Raw genomic sequence first — 13,376 nt, forward strand, 5'->3', positions numbered from 1 at the left:
TGCATTGAGCTCCATGCATACCTCTGTTAGGATAAGATCATTTTCCTCCTGATCAGAAAACCTGGACAGTTCCCACTCAAACATATTCTTAATGCATCGTGATCTGATGCTGGAAGGATCCAGAACTGGCCAGAACTCATTTTCAGGGCATGTGTAGTGAGGCAGTATATATATATATATACATATATATATATGTATATATATATATATATACATATATATATACATATACATATATATATATTCTCAAGTAAGCTTTTATAAAGAGTCTTGTGTTTATTACACTAAGCCTATGTGTAGTTGGGCATGGATATGGTTAAAAATCATGTTCAAAGAAAGGACATGCATGTATAATAGGAAAATGGTCATGTGATTAGTCTATCAATGAAAACAGAGAACCCCTCCAAACTACCCCCCTTAATAACAAGTTTTTTCTCTTGAACCAATAAGAAGCACTAAACAATAACCAGATCCTTGAGCATCCTTATATTCACCGACAGGTCCTTGAGCATCCTCACGCACTGACTGACAGGTCCTTGATCCTTGAGTATCCTCACTTACTGACAGGTCCTCAGGCATCCTCACTCACTGACAGGTCCTTGATCCTTGCGTATCCTCACTCGCTGGTGTGGTTTGCTGTCAGTCTTCACTGTATCCCTCTCTAATATGTACTACTGCATTACTTTGAATATGGTTGTCTTGTTACTTTTGGAAATGTCCATGAGCTCTTTTTTCAATTCTTTGGAAAGAGGCCAAGAAGCTAGAACAGCCAGCACCAACCTAGACCAGCACTGCTGAAAGGATCCAGATTCAAACATAGGCATGGCTCAGGTCTTCCAAATCCTTTGTAGCACCTATAGGTCAAATACTGTCTGTCAGAATTTCATCATGTTTGGCTGGCTCTGCGTCCCTCCTCCTGCCCTGTACCTCCCAGCCGGCAGACGCAAACGGGTCTGGGAATGATGGGAAAGCCTGGCAACATGTGTAGCCTAGTCACTGGCAGCTGGATAGCAACTAAGGGTTTGTTGACCCGCATACTACAGCACTGCAGTTCACTTTCGCCATGAGTAGAACTAAACAACAAGATCTTAGAAGCAAAAAAGATAGAAGAACAAGAGAAGGGGTAATAGAAGACTTCACTCACACAAACAAGGTGTCCTAGTTTGAGCTGCTGAGTAAGATTACGTGGGTTCAGTGGCTACACTGTAGAATAAGTCCAAGCTCAAGGTCCCAGTGGAGTAGGATCTTTGAGGTTCATTGCCCTATTGACAGTTTTCTTGGATGCCCTCACAAGGGAAACACTTTTTATTCTATGCAGAACACATGCTTACGCCTTGCTTCCTTACATCCTACTTTCTGTTCCCTTTTGTGTCCACAGACGTATTTCTGCTGTTGTAATCCCACTGCATTGCAGTTTCTGGAGAGAGACTTGTTAAATCTGTGCTTCATACCTCACCAATTACTACATTAATGGCTGCTCTCTTCTGACCTTCTTACTCTTTCCCTGTATTGGCAGGCTGGGAGCTCTCTAAATCTCTAGGTTCTGATTCTTCTTTGTTTAAGACTTGTCTTGGAGTTATTTGATTTTAGATTTTTGTATAAATATTATAGGGAGCCAAACTAGTTCTTCAACATTTTGCTTAGATAGAGGAGAGGGAAGAAAGAAGTAGGAGGAAGAGCTGTGATGGGGGGATGGGAAGAGGAGAGGGCAGCTGATATTGGGATGTAAAGTGAATAAATACATTAATTAAAAAAAAGAAATATCTTCACCTAAAAACTCAGTTTCCTCACTTGCAAGCTCTGTCTTTGACAGTGTGGTCAGTTTGGTCAAGTTCTCTGCCGTTTACACAATCACCCTTTCTCTAACGCTGAGATCCTGCCCCTTTTCATCTGGGAACTCATCAGGACAGTCCTGGCCTCTCACATCCTGTCCACGTTCTGCACACATACCTCTTGTGTGATCCTCTTTTCTTCCTGAGCCCAGCTTCTACTTATTGCCATGTTCCAAAGATGCATCCACATTTTTATTTTTTAAGAGCAGCACCACGCTTTCTGTATTGGTTTTCGTCTTAGTTGTAATGGACAACTATAACAAAATGCCATAGGCTGGGTGGATTAGACAGCGGGCTCATTTAATTTACTATTCTGGAGGCCTGGAAGCCCAAGATTGAATGCAGACAGTTTTATTCTTTTCTGAGCCCTTTTACCTGCTTGCCTTCAGCTATGGGCTTAGCTCCTGCTTGCATACAGCTAGGGGTTTAGCTCCTGCTAGTTGTATCTTCATATAGTAGATATAGGTACTTTGCAGGTTTTCTTTTTTTTTTAATTCTCTCTCTCTCTCTCTCTCTCTCTCTCTCTCTCTCTCTCTCTTTCTCTCTCTCTCTGTGTGTGTGTGTTCATGCATATGAGTGCATGCATGTTTGTATGCAGAAGTCAAAGGACAGTCATGGCTTTGGTTCACCTTTTTATTAAGCCTGGAACTTTGCCACATAAACCAGGTCCTACCTGCCATCTTGTTGTGTTTAGGATTACAGGCTTAAACAAATGCGAGCCATGGATATTCCAAGTTGGGTTTTCACACTGGCAGAGCGAGCTTTACCCGCTGAGCCTTTTCCCCAGGGCCCTTTCTCCTTAAAGGGACACCAATCTGCAGCAGAGTTTCATCCTCAAGTCCTCATCTACATGTATTTCTCCTGAAAAGTCCCCAACTCTTGTCACTATTACACTGGGGTCAGGGGTAGAGGTGGACATTCAGCATGTGGGCTTGGGTCAGCCCAAACTCACAGTCTATAACAGACCGTGCTATCCGTTGCTGTCGAACTGTTGAATTGCCCAAGAAGTGCAGCCACAGTGTCAAAGGCTTTGCTCAGGTGGTGGTGCAGGTCTGTGTAACATAAATTAGGAGCAGCAGAAACTACTCATAACCTATGAGATCAGAGACATGAGGCTTATCAGTGGGGTTCTAACACAAGTTGTTCACTGCTGAGACCGAAGCATCAGAGATCCTGAACAAAGCCCCACTATGTGGCTAATAGAGGGAGTAGCTTATCTGAGGCAGCCAGTGGCCTACTGTCCGCTATAACTTAACAGGGTGAAAGTATTTGTGTCTTTAATTTTGAAGCACATCGATTACTTTGAACTTGATGACTGTATTCATTGTCCGTGCACAAACTTGGAGCTGACAAACTGAAGCTGCCTTCGTGACCCTTTGCTCCCCCACATGCCCTCTTCAAATGTTCCTGGTGTAGTTTCTGCTGTGCTGTGTCAATTCTGAACCATTAACCAATAGTCAATAATGGAGCTGAGTGTGATCCCACAAGAATCCGCTTCTCAATAATGGCTCTTGGTGAGGTAAGTCCTTGGAAGGTAAAGCTCAGTGGTAGGGCTTTTTTTTTTGACTACTTTGGCATGAGGGAGGAAAAATATTTGGGACACAGACATTAGCAAGAAGAGAGGAGAGCTAGTTTTGCTTAAGCCTGCCTCCATTTATGCTATGCGTATTGTAAATGCATATTTAAATTATTTTGAATATTTTAGTAATGCATTTCCCCTCATTTACATTCTTCAAAGCAGACAACTATCAACGGCCTCAGGAGTGCCCAAGTGTATTCAAAACGGCTCCATAAGCTGGGAGAATCAAGCCACCTCGAGGTTGGCATCCTTAAATTCAAATGATTACAAGAGGAAATAAGGTCTTTGATGAGCGCCTAGACATTCCCAACCTTAATCCTGTGTTTTCAATAAGGCGCTTTGTGTGCCTTATATTTCATCTCTTTATTGTGCATTTCATGCTGTCGTTATGGTTTGTGCTGCTGCCTTTGAAGAGCCTTAATGCCTTCTTAATTGCATTGTGACAGGCTTGTCATCTAAAGCTTGTCTTTCTTATTAGAAATGCATTTTGTGTTTTGTTGGGGAAGAGTACTGATGATGGATCTGTAAAATGGTGAAATGGCAGAGTTTGCCTCCAGCCATCCTGACTGTTCTGTGGTTCTTATGGTATCCTCGAGTTTGACTAAACTAGCTCACAGACAAGGTGGGGTCGGGCCTCCTTCCCTGATGCATGCATGTTAATTCAAAAGCAACTGTTTCCTGTTTACAGCGCAATTTAAGTAGAAAAGCCAAGAACAACTCTTATGCACAGAGAAAGACCTTGTGACCCTAATAAGGCCACGGCTCCCGCTCTGGTGTAGACCTAGTATGTAGCATGCAAGCTTACTTGTGCTTTATGCATGTAGTCTTAAAAATATAAACAACTTAAAATTTGCTCATCTAACTCATTCATATTAGACTCTACTGTAGCAAACATTTTTACAATTACGAAAATGTTTTTGCACGAATAACTCACTAGGTATTCTGTTTTTATAGGTATTTGCATATAAAATTAATTCTCACAGTTCTTAGGTCAAACTTTGTCTTAGAATATGTGTCCAGGGGTATGGATGTTGTGCCAAAGAATAGACACATGCTTGAACTTTTTCACACTTTTAAATTATGCAGTAGAAATTGTGTGACACTGGCCTAGCATGTAGCTCAGTGGTAGAACACTTTCTCAGCATGTGCGAGGTCCCGGGTTCGAGAACCACAAAAATAAAAAGAGAAAGAAATCAAATAACATTTTATATTTTTTCCTTGCATATTCTGCAACACTCTCTATAAACCTGGTTACAATTGGAAAGAGGAGAGAGACGGGAGAGAACAAACACTGGTAAGATGGACAGATGGTGAGGCTGACCATTCTTCGCATAAAGTTATTTAGCGCATGTTTTTGAGGTATTATGTGTTTTGAGGTCCAGCTATAGTTCCTCTTCCTCTACTTCTTTTCTCTCAAGGTGTCCAGATGCCGCTGCAGGTCGGGCTGGAAGGATGAAGTGGAGTCCAGAGTGGGTGGAGTGCTAGAGGATCCTGGTCTGGCTGGGAGTGCCGGGGGTCGAGGGATGGGGCAAGTGCAGGGTGAGAGGCATGGGGGTTGGGGGTGGAGTTCGTGGCTGGAGGACCTTAGTGTTACAGCTCCTTTTAGAGGAAGACCTTCTCTGACAATCTTCAATGAAACAGCTCTCTGAGACGATCTGAGCTTGTGTGTATGTCTTTATTCCAGGTGGGCTTGTATGCATATACTTTATTTGGAGTGAACCAGGGGTATAGATAGACTTTGGAGATTTGGAAGGAGTTTTCAGGGCGAATGAAAATCATTGGCTGGAGTTTAGATGCCTCCTTTGCAAGGAGAGGCATTCCTGGAATCCCAGGTACTTGTTGGGTGGGTTCTTTTTTTTTTTTCCGGAGCTGGGGACCGAACCCAGGGCCTTGCGCTTTCTAGGCAAGCGCTCTACCACTGAGCTAAATCCCCAGTTGGGTGGGTTCTTATGGGAAAAGAGGAAATTGAACTTGTAGATCTGCCAAGGACGACACGACCTTCTCCAGATAGAGTGAGGAGATTCAGGCTCCCCAGATGAGGTCAGAGATGGAGAAATCCCCCTGGTAAAGGGAAGTCCTTCATTTTGCTCTGACTGCAGAAAGCTATCAGGACAACGGTAGACTGCAACCTTAATTAGCAGGATCTAACTTTTAGTTGATTTTTTTCTGGTTTTAGATCTTATTTATATTTATTTTTTGTGTATGGATATTTTGCCTGCCCATATGTCTGTAGACTTCATGCATGCAGTATCCACAGAGGCCGGAAGAGGGTGTCAGATTCCTTAGGACTCGAGTTACAGACGGTTGTGAACCCCTGTAGGTGCTGGGAATCAAATTTGGTCTGGGATAGCAGTCAACAAGTACTCATAACCCCTGACCAGCTCACTAACCACAAATCTAGCAATATTTTTGTTAGTATTATTTAACTTGTGTATACATTTAATTTTTTTCTCTGAGATGATGCATCCATTTTATTTCATGTTTTTTCTTTGTTTTTGAATTAGGATGTGTTTTAGCTTACCAGAACCTTGTTACCCTCCTGGAAATGTTAGTTTCCAGGAGACACGGGCACTATTTTTATTTTGGTGTTGCTGTGTCCACCATAGACTGTATTATATGCTTGGTCTGTGACTTGTGGTTCTGTTCTGAGAGAGTCTGGGGAGGTAGGCACAGGGTGAGGCATGTTGGGAGATCACTAGGTCCTCAGTGCCCTTTCTCCTTGCTGTTTCAGTTAGCGTCCGCCAAGCTGTGAAGACGCTTTCTCTGTGGTCCTCTGCAAACAGTCTGCTCTGCTCAAGTGCAGGTGGAAAGGTGACTGTGGACTCAACACTCCAATGCTGAGTCAGAATAAGCTTTTCTAACTTAACCTTGCTTCTGTTAGGCTTTTTTGGGGAAAAAATGTGTTTTGAGTGTTTGCCTGTGTGTATGTCTGTACTGTGCATGTGCCTAGTGCTTACAGCAGCCTAAGGAGGGCATTGTACACTACTGGAAGTGGGGTTACAGATGGTTGTTAGGCACCATGTGTGTGTCCTGGGAATTAAATCTGAGACCTGTGGGAAAGCAGCGAGTGCTCCTAACTGCTGAGCCCCCTGCCTCTAGGCTGGGTATCTCACCTTAGCCACAGAACCAGTAATGGAGATAGCTTTGTTCAAGCTAGTCAGGTGCTCTACCACTGATCTCACTCCAAGCCCTAAGGCACCAGTGCTGTTTGTGAATCTAGGCAGGTGAGAAGCTTTGTGGTCACCTTCTCCTGCTCCTAACAAGCTGTCACATCCTCAGCACCACTGTCGTATTCAATATCCAGCATCTAGTAGCTACCATTAAGCTGTTTAAATGCTCTCTGATGTTTCTACCAAGACTTTCATGGCAAACCCCAATAGTGGGAAGAAAGAATCATGGAGACAAACTTGAACTAGAACTCTATTTCTTCCTTTTCCTGGTTGGGTGTTTATGTCACGTTCAGCCATACCTTTAACTTTTTGCCTATATTTTCTTTCCTCCTCCCCTCTGTCTCTCTTTGTCTCTGTTTCATAAGTGAATGTGAAGGATTAAAAATTAATAATAAGCCGCCTAGCTACCCAAAAAGAAGAGGTAGGGTCTGTGAGAACATGAACTTTTCGCCCCTCCCTTGCTGTGCAATGGTTCCCGGAACATTCTTGCATGAAAGGTTTCCTGGAACAGCCACAATGACCCATAGCCTCCGGCCACAATGGTCCAATGGCCCTGTAAAATGTCACTACCCCTAATCACAATGTCACAAAGGCCTAGATGTATGGGCAGTTTATGGTTTTGGAATTCCCCTCCTCCCTCCCTCTTGATCCCCCTGGTTTGTGGTTTTTTCCTTTATAAGCTCTGTGAAAATTCAGGTCGGGGTCGAACTCCTCTACTCCCTGTGTGGTGTATGAGTCTCGACCCCAGCATGCTGGCCTGAGCTCTCGTTTCATCTCGCTCACAATAAATCTTCCTCGTGTGATTACAGCAGGTCGGTGTCTGTGTCCTACTGGGTGCGCGTCTTTCCCGAGACTTGAGTGGGGGGCTCCCTTCGGGGGTCTTTCATTTGGGGGCTCGTCCGGGATCTGCGCGACCACCCAGGGGTCCTAGACCCACTTGGAGGTAAGATTCTCTGTTTTATCTCAGCGCTGTGTCTGGGTCTGTGTCTATGTTCTGTCTGGGAATCTGGTGCGATCGCTGTTTCGGTTTTGCGGACGCTCAGTGAGACCGCGCTCCAGGAAGGAGAGCGGGGTGGATAGGGATAGACGTGTCCAGGTACCCACCGTCCGTTCGCCCTGGGAGACGTCCCAGGAGGACAAGGGGGGACCAGGGACGCCTGGTGAACCCCATCTGATAGGTCCAGAGGAGACTTTACTCCTTGACGACCGGTTTGTTAGGCAAGGTCTGCGACCTGCCGATCAGTTTCAGTGCCTCTGGTCGACACGAAGTCGACGTCGGTTTTGTTTTCTTTTTTCTCTTTTGTTTGTGCTCGTGTGTGTGAGTGTGTGTGAATTAAGTCCTGTAGTCTGTGTTTTTCGGTACCGGTTTAAGGTCTTAGTGCACTGTCTGGGCAGATGAAGGATTCCTGCCCTGTGCACGAGAGTCTTAGTGCACTGTCTGGGCAGAAGAAGGTTTCCTGCCCTGTGCACGGGTGGAAGAAGGTTCCCCACCCCGAAATGGCGCCTGTGAGTAGATGAAGGATTCCTACTCCGAATAGTCTTTTTCTTTCTTTTTTTCCTTTTTAGAAAGCGCACCGGGGGACGCCCCAATCGCGCAGGCTCTGGGACTCGTGAGAGACATTCCACGAGTCAGCCTTTGTTGGGTCCTGGCTCTGGGACGCATGAGAAACGTTCCTCGAGCCGAATTTTGTCGGGAGGACCCGGCAACGGGCAGTCAAAAAGATCTGACTGTGACTTTGGAGGTCGAGTTCGGCTGCCTATTTAAGTATAGGCACGGACAAGTGTGCTTAGATGTGTTAGTGTCTGTTGTCTGTATTCTGTTTCTGTGTTTGGTATCCCAGAAGCAGCTAAGGTTAAGCTGCAGTTTGGGCTAGGTACTGAAGGTACCAGGCATCTGTGGAAATTGGTTATAGGATGCTTTGTCTTGGTCTTGTTTGTCTGGATTGTTTTCTGTGGTATTGTCCAGTGTTTTTTTGACTTTTGTTTCGTGTTTGAATTTGGACTGACGACCGTGTTTAAAATCTTGGACTGACGACTGTGTTTGAAATCATGAAACTGTTTGCTTTGTTCGTCGAAGAGTTTTACTTGGTCCCCTTAATGCTTAGTAAGAAACTTAATCTTATGGACCCCGCTCTAGTGGCGGTGTGTTGGTTGATAGCCAAAGTTAATTTTTAAAATAGTGTTTTATCTGTGCTTGTGCTCGCAGCACACAGTAGAGGGGAGCGAAATTAGCTGCGGAGCTGCTGCAGCGAGCATGGGGACTTCTCAAGTCTCACCCAATTTTTCTGGCTCTTCAGGAGCTGTTTAAAAGGAAAAGGCTTAAGGTAAAAAGAAACACTATAGAGAGATTTCTTAGTGAATTACTACACCTTGGTTCGCGATCTCTGGGAATCTCATGGTGGACAGCTGAGATAAGCTGGAAAAGGATTTAAATTTTGCTTGGGAGCAAAGAATCTTAAAGGTGGAGTTTCAGCCGGTATGACACTTAGTGCGTAGCTGCCTAAAAGATCAGAAATGCTGTTAATAGGCTATAAAAAAAGGGACAGGCTGTGTTAGAAATGCTACAGAAGAATAATCTAAAAAGGCTGAGAGCTAGGTGGGGCTATAAGGAAAACAAGAACAGGAAAGGAATTTCTGACATTTGCTCACAGAAGGAGAGTGCTCATTTAGAGAAGTTCTTTAAGGAAGCCTGCCTTATCTGCTGTCTTTATTCCAAGGGAGGAGTCAGTCTCCAGCACTAAATTACTTGGAGGTAGCCAAGGTCAGGATTAATGTTTTCTTTTCCATGGGCCTTTAAACCCAGTGAGACAGTTTGGTAAAGGGCTACTACTGAGGTCCTGATAGCCCCAGGTGAACTGGTTACAATTCTTTTATCAGCCCCCTGGCATCTAGCAACCAAGTTCTAACCATCTCTCCATCCTTTTGTTATTAGTTGTTACTAGAAGCCTAGTGTCATTTGGAGGCTGGTTCTCTTGAGAGGCAAAGCCATGGAGCTGACACTGACAATGGCCTTTTCGTTCCAAGAAAGGCCTCCTGGTTTAGCTGTGTGACTAAATGCTGTTTGCCCTCTTCGGTAGACTCTATTCTCAAGATTCTCTTGTTTTCTCACCATCCCATTTGATATGCTTGTTAGTAACTGTTACAGGTCTTCTTTACCACCGATGAAAGACGGAATCCTACTGGAGACCAGAAAAAATGTTCCAGACACGGATAGAAGGCCCTCACTTCTGCCTGCTCTCTTCAGACGCCTGAAGGTAGGGAGTGCTCCAGGTCTGCCCCCAGGCTCCAAGGGTGGGTCTCCTAGGGGCTGGAAAATGCCCCACCAATCTGGCTAAGATAAGGAAAAGATATGAAGAGAAAGTTACAGAAACTTGAAGGGTTAAGCTAAGTCGCTGAGAGAGTTATTGTAAGTTGATGCATGGTTCAGGGTCTGTGCAGAAAAGTGGACAGCACCTAATAGCTGTAGAAGAAGATGCAGAGAGACAGAAAAAAAAAGAAAGAAAGAAAGAAAGAAAGAAGGTAAAAAGAGCAGAAAGCTAGGGAAGAAAAGAGACAAAAAGAAGAGGAAGCTAGAGAGCTAAAGAGAGATAAAAGACAAGAGAGGAACATATACTGGCCACAGTAGTTAGGGAACCTAAGAAGATAGTACCTGGCAACAGAAGAGAATTCCTGGCTAAAGATCAGTGTGCCTAATACGAAGAAAAAAAAAAGACACTGGGTCAGGGACTGCCCCAGAAAGAACAAGAGGGGACACTGGAGAGCCTCTTGGTCCTAGAGTGCTGGCTATGTACAGAGATAGAAGGGAAGTGTGGATGCAGGGACCCAATGCTCTGTGCTCCTATGCCCCCCTCCAGTGGGCCAGTATCCAAAGACCTTGGGTACAGGGGCCTACTGGCAACAAACAATACTTATGGACTGCCCGAAGAACAGTGGACCTTGGCGTGGGCCAGGTAACCCACTAGTTCATAGTCATCCCTGACTGCCCCTATCCCTTGCTCATGAGAAAATTGCTCCCCAAAATGGCTTGCGTGGGCTGAAATGGCTGGGTGAGGCCATGTGTATGCATATCTACAGACTGTGTATGCGGAGCTTAAGACCTGTCTCAGTGCACCAGTACCTGATGCTGGGAGACGAATGGCTTAGCGCTGTTCTACTTGGAACATATCACTCCTGCCAGCCGGGCACTAACAATTATCACCCAATCCAGGACTTAAACTGTGATAGAGTGGCTGATGTTCTGCCTTTGAATAGAGTGTCCCAAAAGATGGGACCACTGGTCAGCTGCCATGGACTAGATTCTCCACCGGTTGGGGACAATCTGGTCACCTTGCTGCCCAATCCGGACCTGGAGCCACCACAGCACGAGTGTCAAGTACTGGCAGAAGCCCATGGGTGGAGGAAAGACCTCTGCGACTGGCTGATTGACCCCTGCTGAAAGCCGAGGCTACCTTGTCCACAGACGGGAACAGTTCTCTTCATGAAGGTCAGAGATAAGTGGGTGCTGCCATGGTGGACAACACAATGTCATCTAGGATGGCTGAACCTCAACCCCCCAGTACATCAGTGCCGCAGATGCCTTTACCATCTCTTGGATGTCCTGATGAAGCCAACAACTGTGAGTACTATTCATTGCTCAGGATATCAGGAGGGAAGAGATTCAGTGACATGGGGCAATAACGAAGCAGATAAAGTGGCTCGAAAAATGGTTATGCAGGAGCCCATCCTGGTTGCAGGCCTGCAAGAGACAGCCACTGGGAACTGGGATCGGACTAAGGGATGGCCTCACTTAGAAAAGGCCCAAATTGCTTAAAAGATAAAGGACAATGGCACATTGAGGGGAAAGCTATACTTCCCAGAGAACAAAGAAAAGACTCACTTTGCCAAATACAGAAATGGACTCAATTAGGAGATAAAAAGTTTGTCCAAGTAGTTAAGTGTATGTAATAGACATTAAGATTTTAGCCAGAGAGACAGTAGAAAGTATAAGGTATGTCAATAAGTGAATGCTTAGCAAGCAAACAGGGCAAAGAGACCTAGAGAGTTTGGTGAAAAGTCGAAGTGAACTTCACTGAGATAAAACCAGAAAAATATAATCACAAGTATCTCCTAGTGCTTGTAGATACTTTTTCAGGAATAGATAGAAGCTTTCCTCACCAAACAAGAGACGGCCTCTGCAATCATCAAGAAGATACTGGAAGAAATCTTCCCCAGGTTTGGAATGCCCAAGGTAATCTGGTCAGACAACGGCCCTACTTTCGTTGCCAAGGTAAGCCAGGGTGTGGCCAAGTATTTAGAGGTCAATTGGAAATTACATTGTATTTACAGACCTCAAAGTTCAGGACAGGTAGGGTAAATAAATAGAACTCTAAAAGAGACCCTGACCAAATTAACCATGGAGACTGGCACAGACTGGGTGACAACACTCCTTCCCTCTTGCTCTCTTCAGAGCAAGAAATACCCTTCCAGATTCAGCCTTACCCCCTTTGAGATCTTATATGGGGCCTCAGCCCCCCTGACTGTATTAGATGATGTTACTGAACCAACATGTCATAGTGCCATAGTAATAATGATTTGTGTGCCAGGCTAAAAGACCTACAGGTGATACAGAAAGAAATCTGCTCACAGCTGACAGCAGCCTATGCCCCGGAGACCCCTGAGACATCCCATCAGTTCCAGGTTGCAGCTACACTGAGTCCAGACACTCGAGCCTCGCTGGAAAGGACCGTACCTGGTGCTGCTGACCACCCTGACAGCTGTCAATTCTCAGCCCTCACCAGCCGTGTACTAGCTGTTGGGGCTGAGAGCTGGGACCTAGAGGGAAATTCAGTCATGTTTGTCCTGGGTTCTATCAAGATAGGTGTGGGATAGGCTTGATTTCCATTACAAATGATGTAACATTGCATATGTTAGTACTCTTAACACTTCTTGGGACTGTGCCTCAGGGATCACAGTCCGTATAAGCTTAGAAGTTCTAAAAGCTAGTCATGACCTTGGTGGATAGGCTTGGATAGTGTCCAGGTTAGAATCCTCATGTTAAGACTACAATACCAAGCTGTTATGCTAGATGAAGCTGAGTTCTCCATGAAGTTCTAGGATTAGAACTATTAACAAAAAAAGAAGAAGTGGGGAATGAAGAATTAAAAATTAATAATAAGCCGCCTAGCTACCCAAAAAGAAGAGGTAGGGTCTGTGAGAACATGAACTTTTCGCCCCTCCCTTGCTGTGCAATGGTTCCCGGAACATTCTTGCATGAAAGGTTTCCTGGAACAGCCACAATGACCCATAGCCTCCGGCCACAATGGTCCAATGGCCCTGTAAAATGTCACTACCCCTAATCACAATGTCACAAAGGCCTAGATGTATGGGCAGTTTATGGTTTTGGAATTCCCCTCCTCCCTCCCTCTTGATCCCCCTGGTTTGTGGTTTTTTCCTTTATAAGCTCTGTGAAAATTCAGGTCGGGGTCGAACTCCTCTACTCCCTGTGTGGTGTATGAGTCTCGACCCCAGCATGCTGGCCTGAGCTCTCGTTTCATCTCGCTCACAATAAATCTTCCTCGTGTGATTACAGCAGGTCGGTGTCTGTGTCCTACTGGGTGCGCGTCTTTCCCGAGACTTGAGTGGGGGGCTCCCTTCGGGGGTCTTTCAAATGACTGATAAGTGAGAATTCGAAGGTAAGAATACTGTTTTATTTGTATTTGTGTGTCTGCGGTTGTGCCTATGGGTGTCTGAAGAGGTCAGTTGAGTGTGTTAGATCTTCAAGAGATGGGATCACAGGCAGCTGTGCAGCTCAGTGTG

The 13,376-nt window shown here is 45.1% G+C and overlaps 1 long non-coding RNA gene across 1 annotated transcript; it reads left to right on the forward strand.

Moving 5' to 3' along the window:
• The first annotated feature begins 5,595 nt into the window (after positions 1-5,595).
• LOC134481945 (uncharacterized) lies at positions 5,596-13,148 on the forward strand. The gene is made up of 2 exons (XR_010057867.1): positions 5,596-9,835; positions 12,164-13,148. It is a non-coding gene; the product is annotated as an uncharacterized LOC134481945 (long non-coding RNA).
• Positions 13,149-13,376: the final 228 nt, after the last annotated feature.

This window comes from Rattus norvegicus, chromosome 15 (genome assembly GCF_036323735.1).
Source record: "Rattus norvegicus strain BN/NHsdMcwi chromosome 15, GRCr8, whole genome shotgun sequence".
Lineage (NCBI taxonomy): Eukaryota > Metazoa > Chordata > Mammalia > Rodentia > Muridae > Rattus > Rattus norvegicus.